Below are 12010 nucleotides of genomic sequence, written 5' to 3'. Positions count from 1 at the left end.
AGACGATCAAAAGGTTAGGACAACAAGAGTGCCCACATGTCCAGGGGAATAGGTTGCTGAAAAACATCTGCCACCAGTGCTTGGATTGATTTTCAAAAGCCATCAACCAAGGGACTGGTCCAACACATCAGTATGTAGCTGACCCTATGGTCACAGTTTGTTGACACACAGTTGTGGTTTTGCTCATTCTACATTTTCAGCTAGATTTAATTCAAACCATTGAAGGGATTTCAGGGCTTGGAGGGAATTTCAAAGCAGTACAGATAAGCCAACCTCTGTGACTGGTGGAGACATGGAAAGAAATAGGTATAGGCTGACAGTTTATAGGTTATACCTGTGAGTGTCATACTAGTTATCTTGGGTTGGTCAATCAGAGTTAAGAGGTGTTCCAGGGATAAAAGAAAAGGTAAGGGGGAATCTTTGTTAGGGTCTTTAAAATTCTGCAAACATTTTCCAGGTGGTTTATTGGATACATATTTGTACTCACATAAAATTATATAATGCTGAGACAGCTGAAAGAAAGTGAGAAGCAAACTAAAGATGTCTGATGAGAATGAACAAATAGGGCCATTTTAGCCTGTTTAATGTCTTCTCAAAGTCTAATAACAAGGACAGAAAAGGTCCCAGACGTAGGCAGCTCTCTAATTAGGCAATTTATGCAGCCACCTAAGGCCTCACGCTTACTAAATCATCTAACTGGAGAGCGGAGTCTGTAATATGGGGCCGGCAGCAGCGGGCTGCCTGCTATTAGAAGGTGTGAGGAGTGACAGCAGTCAGCCGCTCCTTGCATTGCAGCAAATATGGTGGAGGGAAAGGGAGCACCAGCGTAGGTGTCGATCATCAGATAATATTGCACTATAGAACAACTATTAGATATTTGTAGTAATCACAGGGTAAATAACTAATTACAGTTGTACAAGCTGATATCAATTCAAGGTACTGCTGCATGAATTTAAAATAAACATTATAATTGCCAACATACATAAACAAAATTAATATTTAATATTGGATTTGTCATTTTGGAATACATAAGCGTGGTCTGAGGTTCCTAAGGAAATTATAGTAAAGTGTGGTCTTCTTGGGGCTTGGTGCTTTGGTATCGGGTGGGATCAGGGTATGACAAGTGATTACTTGGTGGGCAGTCACAAGGGGGATCTTGTTATTAATCAGTAAATATTGAGTAGATATTGCAGACTCTTGGTTCTAACCTAGTGTACTTTGGAGGTTTCATGTCCAATATTTTATCCAAGGATTCCAGGTCCTAAGGTACCTTTGTTTTTTGCCCAAGGCTGCCCGGTGCATTTCTTTTAAAGACCTAGCAGTCTGTCCCTTAGTTACCAATGTTAGTGCCAGAGTCTGCCTCCAAAATACAGGAGTCATGGTGTTAGCCTCTAATAGATGTAGCCATCTTGGTCAGGGAATGAGTTAGACAACCCTAGGACAATTTGTGAAGGGGTGAGCGTGGTTGGAGTTGGAAGAACTTTCTGTATCACAACCATAAACTTCCAACAAATATGATCTAAATTAAATCTGTGATCTTGGGGATGAGGTTATCAATAAGGATAGAAATCAAGCAGCGCTGAGCACCGCCAAAAAGGGGCACAATGGCATTGCCTCCCTGCCCTGTCGGGAAGTCGGGTTATTTGACATTGGGAAAACAGGTATATATATTATCTCCACAACCTAAGTGCTCCCCAGATCAGACGAACACATCTGTTTTATAGAACAGGTCTGACACGTGAGTAAGTTTAATTTTTTTTTTTTATTCTTTGTGTTTTAAGTGCAGAGTGCAATACAGGCATTAAAAATGACATATAACAGAGGGTACCTTTGCAACATATATGCATGAATAAACATGAAAAGCTGCACTTTTTCTTTTTTAAGAACAAGAAAAGTAACATAGGAAATACATGCTGAGTAACAAGCCAACCATACAGGTCGTCCTAGCCTGTTTTGTAAGCTTGAAGTTAAATACAAATGCCAGACATCGGGTTAACTAATAATAATCACATTTAGTGTGCGAACCGATGGCATATAGTGCAATACATGCGATCTATAGCACGTCATCATGTTAGGGGGAACCAGTGCAAGTAGAGATGATTGAGTGCAAGATCTTGTGTACTCCCTGTGGCATGATCAAGTTCAAGCAGTGCTACATTAATATGGCGGGAAAGTTAGCAAAACAGCATTAAAAAGACAACTTAAGATAAAATGACAATATTTGAACAATGGGTGTCCCTCTGGACTCGTTGAGGCAAACAGTTAAAATAAATCAAAATGTAACTTCTGAGATACATGCCCATTTATATAGAGATACCCAGCCTTCAGGCCATAAAAAGCTTGCATGTCAGCCTACACCCTGTACTAGATGGGAGCTTCCTCGGTTACCTAAGTATCATAAACCCACATGTCACAGAGATAATCAGTAAATACTGGTAGGTGTGATGGCTTTTTGACTATAAGAACCACTGGTCACATTATTAAATAAACACAAACAACTAACCAAGTTTAGACTGACCCCTGTGCCAAGGGGACTGACACTTGTAAGGGCAAATTGAAAACAAATGGGTACAATATAAGTGTATATAACAGTAGCTTATGTCCTATATGGAAGCATGTTGTGCCAGAGGATTATACTAGTTATGAGCCTGTATGATTAACGAGAATGTAATTGAGCTTCTAGACATACACATGGGCGTCCGCGGAGAGGGTGGGGGTGGGGGGGTGGGGGGAGCAAGGGGGAGCACTTGCCCACCCCCCTGCATTTTTCAGCTTGTTCTGCTATTTTTCGTGTGATTGAAAATACAGTGCAATACAGAAGCAACATCTTATCCAAGCTTCTCTCTCTTGACTGAATCTGAAGGGGAGCAGCACATGCAGCCAGAGACAGCCTACACATCATGGAAGTGAGGCATAGGGGGGCTATAGATCAGGGAAGTGAGGCATAGGAGGCACCCTATAGATCAGGGAAGTGAGGCATTGGAGGGGAGGGCTATAGATCAGGGAAGTAAGGCATTTGGGGGGCGGCCTATAGATCAGGGAAGTGAGGCATGGGGGGCAGCCTATAGAACAGGGAAGTGAGGCATAGGGGGCAGCCTATCGATCAGAGAAGTGAGGCATGGGGTAGCAGCCTATAGATCAGGGAAGTGAGGCATAGGGGGCAGCCTATAGATCAGGGAAGTGAGGCATCACGGAAGTGAGGCATGGGGGCAACCTATATATCAGGGAAGTGAGGCATAGGAGGCAGCCTATAGATCAGGGAAGTGAGGCATAGGGGGGCAGCCTATAGATCAGGGAAGTGAGGCATAGGGGGGCAGCCTATAAGTCAGGGAAGTGAGGCATGGGAGGGGCAGCCTATAAATCAGGGAAGTGAGGAATGGGAGGGGCAGCCTATAGATCAGGGAAGTGAGGCATAGTGGGGGGCAACCTATAGATCATGGAAGTGAGGCATAGGGGGGCAGCCTATAGATCAGGGAAGTGAGGCCTAGGGGGGCAGCCTATAGCTTAGGGAAGTAAGGCATAGGGGGAGGCAGCCTATAGATGAGGGAAGTGAGGCATGGGGGAAGCCTATAGATCAGGGAAGTAAGGCATGGGGGGCACTATAGATCAGGGAACTGAGGAATGGGGGCAGCCTATAGATCAGGGAAGTGAAGGATGGGGGCAGCCTATAGATCAGGGAAGTAAGGGATGGGAGGGGCAGCCTATAAATCAGGGAAGTGAGGAATGGGAGGGGCAGCCTATAGATCAGGGAAGTGAGGCATAGTGGGGGGCAACCTATAGATCATGGAAGTGAGGCATAGGGGGGCAGCCTATAGATCAGGGAAGTGAGGCCTAGGGGGGCAGCCTATAGCTTAGGGAAGTAAGGCATAGGGGGAGGCAGCCTATAGATGAGGGAAGTGAGGAATGGGGGAAGCCTATAGATCAGGGAAGTAAGGCATGGGGGGCACTATAGATCAGGGAACTGAGGAATGGGGGCAGCCTATAGATCAGGGAAGTGAAGGATGGGGGCAGCCTATAGATCAGGGAAGTAAGGGATGGGGCAGCCTATAGATCAGGGAAGTGAGGGATGGGGGGGGCAGCCTGTAGATCAGGGAAGTGAGACATGGGGGGAGGCAGCCTATAGATCAGGAAAGTGAGGGTTGGGGGGAGACAGCCTATAGATCAGGTAAGTGAGGGATTGGGGGGAGGCAGCCTACAGGAAGGGTCAGCAAGGATCAGGAAGGTAAAGTAAGAGAATGAGAAGGAACAGAAATGAGCAGGAAGGGACATCAAGGAGCAGAAAGGGGCAGCAAGGAGCTGGAAGAGACAGCAAGGAGCACAAAACGTAAAGTAGGAGAAGGAGGACAAAGGAACAGAAATGAGCAGCAAGGAGCAGGGAGGGTCTGCAAGGAGCAGGAAGGGTCAGCAAGGAGCAGGAAGGGTCAGAAAGAGTCAGCAAGGAGCTGGAAAGGGCAGCAAGGAGCAGTAAGGGACAGAAGGAGCACAAAGGTAAAGTAGGAGAAGGAACAGAAATGAACAGGAAGGGTCAGCAATGAGCTGGAAGGAGCAGAAGGAGCACAAACATAAAGTAGGAGAAGGAGCAGAAATTAGCAGGAAGGGTCTGCAAGGAGCAGGAAGGGTCTGCAATGAGCAGTAAGGGCAGCAAGGAGCAGGAAGGGTCTGCAAGGGACAGCAAGGTGCAGCAAGGAGCAGGAAGGGTCTGCAAGGAAAAGGAAGGGTCTGCAAAGAGAAGAAAGGGACAGAAGGAGCACAAAGGTAGAGGAGCAGAAAGAATCAGAAAAAGCACAAAGGTAAAGTAGGAGAAGGAGCAGAAAAGGGTAGCAAGGAGCAGAAAGGGATCAGAAAGAGAAAGAAGCAGAAAGGGGCCAAAATAAGCAGAAAGCAGCAGAAAGGTAAAGGAGCAAAAGAAGCCAAGGAGGAGAGAAGACAGTGTCAGAAGAAAAAGAAGGCTGTGTCAAATGAAGGAGAAGAAAAGAAGATTTGAGCAGGAAGGACAAGTGAAGTGAACCCTCCACTTTACAAGGCTTTGGTACCTAGGCCTGGCAGGGAAACGTTAGACCTTCTCATCTCCCCAGGTAAAAAAAAAATATCAGTGTTAATGATTTCACTTTTATTTATTAAGTGTCAGGAAGCACAGAGTGCCGCTGGGTAGGTGTGTTGATGATTGGCTAGAGCGGTCAGCTGGCACTCTAAGCCAATCACTAGCCCCCCATTCATAAAAAAAGTAAAACATTTTTATGAACCGGGAACTAGCGATTGGCTTAGAGCATCAATTGACCACTCTAGCCAATCTGCAGCACCCATGCCTGACGTCAATCTGCACTTCCTGACATGCCGTTTCAGAAGCCGAATACCACTGAGCGACCTGGAGATTTGGAGCTGGAGGAAGCCTTACAGGTTAAACCGTATGAGAGCTGTTTAACCCCTTAAAGGAAAGAGAACACCCAGGGGCTTCCTGGCATCCTAGCATTTTCATTTAGATGAAGTTGTTATGGTGACCAGAATGTTCCTTTAATTTGCTCAAAGGAACACTATCCCACAGTGTCCCATAGTTGTGAAAACGCTATTCACCCTGGCTTTATATGATAATGACTATGCCCCTTCCCTTTCATGACACTGTCAAAAAGGGACCAAGCATGGATGTCATTACAATTATGCCCCCTATCCCTGGAAAAATTCCTGCGGATGCCCATGCCGTTAACCCTTAACTAGCAGTAAGCAATTAAGCAATAACCTATTTCCCAAAACTCCCACCCAACCCTGCTAGCAAAATATATAATTTTAAAATATTTTAATTTATTAAATAAATTGAAACCCTGAGGGGTAAAAAAAAAAGTTGACCCTCAGTGGTTAAAAAAAAAAAAAAAAATTCTGGGAAAGGGTTAATTTTTATTTAAAATGGGTGGGATTTTAAACTAACTTTATTTTTTTACACAGGGAGAAGGTCACTGCTGATCCTTCTCGCTGCACTTCACACTGGACCCGGAAGAGCAGGGAGGCTGATCAGAAGTCCCTGCAGCACATGTGCTCGCTCTGATCTGGCGTTAACTTTAGCACATGATGGACCCGGTCCGTCATCCGGCGTTAACTGCTTCCCTGGCATGACGAACCAGGTCCATCATTCATCACTAAGGGGGTTAAGTATGGAAACTTAAGAGGGATGTAGGGGAACAAAACTGGTGTAGACTGTCTGACAATGAAATTAGTTAAGGTAAAGCTGACTTTGCACACTATGAAAATGCTCTTGCTGCCTCAGTGTACATTCACTACATACACGTTCTCTCCACCCTTTTACCCTGCCCACCGAAATCCTGCTTCACTGGACACTGCTGTTAGGGGGTATGGATTTACTTGAAAGATGAAAGCGAGAGATTACCATAGGGTATGTGTTTTCTGATATTTATATCCTGTGAGTTTTCCTCCACTTCCACCAGGTGTACGTCTGTTTTAGTGTTTTCTTTCGATAAGATTCTGTAATTAGGCCCATCATAATTGTCAGAACCGGGCCCAATGGGCTCTTAATCCGGCCTTGAACCCCACCATGTGCTACAAGATATACAGGAAGGAATATTTAAATATAAATAGTAGGACTACGGTCTACAACATGTAGGACAAAATAGAAGTAGAAAAAAAATTCTTATGAAACTTATAATTGCAATCATGAAATTTAATTTATGTTTTTCAGTTAAACTGAGCTTCTTTCAAGAAAGCATTTGTTTTCAGGAACTCATCCAACGGCAGATTAACCACTCAGACACATTAGTTGTAGACTAAGAGCCCATGGCAGTCAGGGGCCCGGCATTGGTTGTTGGAGTGATCAGAGGATCTCGTCAACTATCCCAATGTCATTTTGATTAATTTATCCAGATAGCATGGAGGGTCTCTGTAACACGCACTAATACTTTAGCATGACCCCTTCCTCATACGTCCATTATTTGTGCTGCAGCTACATGACTCTGAGTGGCAAAGGTGACAGAAATTAAAACTACAAGCTGGTTTCCAGTGATATATTGTTTAATGGCATCATAGGCGTGCGCAGCCCATTGCATTAGGGTGTGCACCCTAAAGCACAAGCACACGCGGCGTGTATATATATATATATATATATGTATGTATGTGTATATATATATATGTATGTATATATATATATATATATATATATATATCTAGATATATATATATATATATATATATATATACACACACACACAAAGCTGTGTGTGTGCTGTGTGAGGGTGCTGGTAGTGTACTATGTGGGTGAGGGTGTTTGTGTGTGCATGCTTGTGAGGGTGCTGTGAATGTACTGTGTGTCAGGGTGCTGTTTGTGTGTGTGTGTGCACTTGTGAGGGTGCTGTAAATGTACTGTGTGTGAGGGTGCTGTTTGTGTGTGAGGGTACTGGTAGTGTGCTGTGTGTGTGTTTGTTAGGGTCCTGTTTGTGTTTGTGATGGTGCTGTTTGTGTAATGAGTGTGAGAGTGCTGTGTGTTTGTGAGGGTGCTGTGTGTGTTGGTGCTGTGTATGTGTGTGGGTGATGTGTATGTCTGTGGGTGCTGTATGTGTGTAGGTGCTGTATGTGTGTAGGTGCTGTGTATGTGTGTGGGTGCTGTATGTGTTTTGGTGCTGTGTATGTGTATAGGTGCTGTATGTGTGTGGGTGCTGTATGTGTGTGGGTGCTGTATGTGTGTGGGTGCTGTATGTGTATAGGTGCTGTATGTGTGTGGGTGCTGTATGTGTATAGGCGCTGTGTATGTGTGTGGGTGCTGTATGTGTGTGGGTGCTGTATGTGTGTGGGTGCTGTGTATGTCTGTGGGTGCTGTATGTGTGTTGGTGCTGTGTATGTGTGTGTGTGGGTGATTGTGGGGGGTGGAGGTGCCGGTACATTACTTGATATCCCCCCTCCCTTCTTACTTTATGTAGGGAGGGGGGATCTTTCCTTGCTGCCTTCCCTGGTGGTCCAGTGGAGGTGGGGGCAGATCAGTTATCCCCCCTCCCTTCTTACCTTATGCCTGGGAGGGGGGATCCTGCGGCTGCCATCCATCCCTGGTGGTCCAGTGGAGAGTGAACTCTAGCCCCGCAGGGCTAGAGTTCACTCACGCGAGATCTGAGCGTTGCCGCGGCAACGCTCAGATCTCGCGAGAGGAACCCGGCGGAGCTGCTGGCAAGAGCTCCGCCGGTCCTCTCCTGCCTCCCTCACTGCCTGTGAGCCGGTGAGGGGAGGCTGAGAGCAGAGCCGGCGCTAGGATAGCGCCGGCTCTGCATGAGCCGGCAGGGGAGATCCTGAGATCTCCCCTGCCGGTCTCAATACATAGGCGGCCGCGGGGATTAGGGTGTGCCCAGGAACACCCGGCACACCCCGTGCGCACGCCTATGAATGCCATCAAAAGTAATACAGAGGCCACGGGAAGGACAGACCAGGTGAAAGCATGGAGGTTGGTGGGTAATACAGGGGAAACATGAGAGTGAAGAGAGAATGGTAGTGGATTAAATGGGGTAGCAATATGACGCAATGATGAGAGGAAAATTGTAAGTTGAAATTGAGTTGGACTAAGATGGTGTGGCGAACAGAACCTCGCCACAGGCTTTTGGAGTAGCCTCCTGCTCCAGGACTATGGCCCCTGTGATAAACCTTGGTTAAAGGCACTGTTCGTGCCTTTTGTACTTGTAACGGACCGTTTCGCTCACAAGAGGATAAAAACCGTTTAGGCGATAATCCCCTTTCAGATAGACCAGCAGCTACTGCAATCACCAATCTCCCGAACTCCAAACTGCACGAATCCCCCAACTCCCGAACAGGAAACACACGAACCCTGGAAGCAGCCGAACAGGAAAAGCCCTACGAACAGCTTACACTCCTGGCAATCGGCATACAGTCAAATTCCCCCCAAGAATGAGACGACACTTCACTTTGAGGGTTAAGCAGGAACACTCATTTATTCACATAAAGGATTCTCCCATGCAAGGTAGGGATTTACAATAATTACACAATACACCAATTACACATGAGTTACCTCCCACACATCTCCTCCCCTCAGCATGACACATAATACCCTTAATCATGTACTTTATTTCCCCACTTTCTGGATGTACCCCAAATACCTGGAGTACACTCCTAACTAGGGGATCCCCTGATAGCCCTGATCTGGGTGAGTAACATACTCAAAGATCACCCTGATCGGACCAGGGGTTCGGGAGTTATGGATGTTGAAAGTTATGACCAACCGCACAGGCAACAGTAGCCGACAATAGTTCCATAAGGTTTGGCCTTGCGGTCGGTCTCTGGTTACGAGTATAACCAGCTGAAAATACCGAAGGAAATAGCTGTGGCTTGCTTTCGTTGGAATCCCCTGGTTCGTATGAGTAGTTCTACTTCCACCTCCAGTTATGTTCAGTTGGTTTCATGTGAACTGAATGGCAATAGGTGGGAGCATACTCCCGAACAAGATACATTGGGTGAGTATACGCACGAACAGTCCATTAGTTCGTTTTAGTGGATCTTGTACTCCTGAAAGAGACCGACCACACAGCCTGATTTCATGGAACTCTATTGGGCAGGAGCCTCATGTGTGGTCGGTTAAATTATGAACTCCATGGAAATCCCGAACTCCTGAACCAATCTGTTGGTTTTTGGATATGTTGGACCCCCAGATCAGAGCTATCAGGGGTTGTGTTTTAGAGATACCCTTGGGAGGTTGTTAAAATGTGTTTTCTGTGCCTGGAGATAATTGAGTTTGCATGGGGACCTGCATATAAGGGCAGTTGTGGCTGCCAATAAACGAGTTCCTGCTTACGCTAAACATAGTCTCATCTCATGTGTTTGGGTCCAGGCTGGGTGGAGGACAGTGAGACCCCAACCAAGCTGTAACGCTGGAAGTGGGGACTACAATGCTGAAGTTGTCTGGTGGAGTGCTTGGAAGTACTCGTGAGCACTAGGAAGCAGTGATTGGTGGAGGCACCCAGTCGGGGTGCCAGGTGGTCCGCCACAGATGGAAAAAGACAAAGGAATAATGAAGAAGAAATGTGTGTTACAAAAGGGCAGATGTACAAGTGATGAGGAAAAAAGGTACAATGTGAATAAATTAAAGAAAATAAATTTGTTGGAGTTGTGGGGGAGATACACCAGTAGCAGTTATGGGAGAGTGGCAGGTGGGGTGTGGAAGAGATTATCAGGGTGTGAACTTCTCAAACATCATGACTTTTGGCTCCTAACCCAAGATGGAAATCTCTGTGTTTCAGAAAATAATGAGAGAACATGGAGTTGAAAAATGTAAGCTAAAATACCAGATTGGAAAAAAATCTTAATTATTCACTAACCACAACTCACTGTGCAGTGAATATATCCGAGTGAGTTATGATGTCCTAATCTTCCTGCTATTCCCGTGATTTCTTATGGTATATCTTAATATGCAGACGTGACCTGTTACCTAAGAAGGATTGTACAATTAGATAATAGCTAAGCTTTAATGCAATGTGATGACTTGAGGAGGATCTCAGTGTTTCCTTTTGAAGAATTAATTTGCCAAGAATTTAATGTAATGTAATATTTCATATTAACTATATTTATTCTACTTGCAGCCAAGTTATAGAATGTTTTTTACAACAAATGCTTTCAGCAAACTTGCAGCTCAGTGAAAAGTTAAAAGGATCTAAAAAATCATGTGTACCTTTCATCAGGCAACGAAAGCATTACTTTTGATACAGTTCCATACTCTGTACAAAGTGAAACTAGTTGATAGATGATAAATCTCGTTCTAGAATAAAGCATTGCTTACAGATACCTTGCAGAAAGTAGTTATACATTTTAAATTTTAAATTAGGACAAAAGTGAATAAGCTGGTCCTGTCCTGGGTCCACTCTTTAATCTGTTTATTAATGATCTTGAAATAGGGATCATCAGCCATGGGTCAATGTTTGCAGATGATACACAACTATGTAAGATAATGTCTGAACATGATATAGAAACATAGAAACATAGAATGTGACGGCAGATAAGAACCATTCGGCCCATCTAGTCTGCCCAATTTTCTAAATACTTTCATTAGTCCCTAGCCTTATCTTATAGTTAGGATAGCCTTATGCCTATCCCACGCATGCTTAAACTCCTTTACTGTGTTAACATCTACCACTTCAGCTGGAAGGCTATTCCATGTATCCACTACCCTCTCAGTAAAGTAATACTTCCTAATAATAATATAAATTATCTACAGTGGGATTAGGATACATTTGGTGACTGGGCAGGTAAGTGGCAGAAGACATTTAATTACATTGTGGGGTAAGGAACCAACAAGCACCTAATACCCTAAATAGGATTGATTTGGAGATAATTTAAATGAAGAGGACTTTGGAAAAGTTATAGACAATAGACTAAGCAACAATGAACATGTAAATTAGAATGGAGGAAAAGGAAAGGTGCTAGAAGGTAAAGCCCTCTACCTGACCCTTATGGTGGAGCGCTGAGTTAGAATTAGGAGTACAGCTTACCCCTATATAGGCACTACAGGGGTGAAATCTTATGACTGGGCTATACATTGAAAAAAGATATATAGCAGGCTTCCCCAAACTCTGGCCCTCCAGATGTTGCTGAACTACAACTCCCATGATTCTATGAATGGAATAGATAGGGTAAGAATCATGGGAGTTGTAGTCCAGCAACATCTGGAGGGCCGGAGTTTGGGGAAGCCTGATACATAGTGTAGTATGAACAAAAAAGGGGAGTTAGAGAAACATAAAATGGTCAAACTCACAAGTGTAGAGCCAAAAAGTGGACTGGCTCAAATAAACGCCTTGGTGTATTGAGGTGACACCCTACCTCTTCTTTTCTATAAATGCACTCAGAAAAAAACACAGAGAGAAAAGGAAATCCTTGGTGTAGCATGAAGCACAATCCAGTGAGTTAAGGGTAATAATAAATATTGCTGACCTAGCAGTTTACAGGTGGGGTATTGCTGTGTTTAGAGGCAGTAACAGTGAATACATCTGTTTTTTTTTTTTTTTTTTTTTTATGGCAGCAGTAC

This window comes from Pelobates fuscus, chromosome 3 (genome assembly GCF_036172605.1).
Source record: "Pelobates fuscus isolate aPelFus1 chromosome 3, aPelFus1.pri, whole genome shotgun sequence".
Lineage (NCBI taxonomy): Eukaryota > Metazoa > Chordata > Amphibia > Anura > Pelobatidae > Pelobates > Pelobates fuscus.
This window is presented reverse-complemented; position numbering follows the sequence as displayed.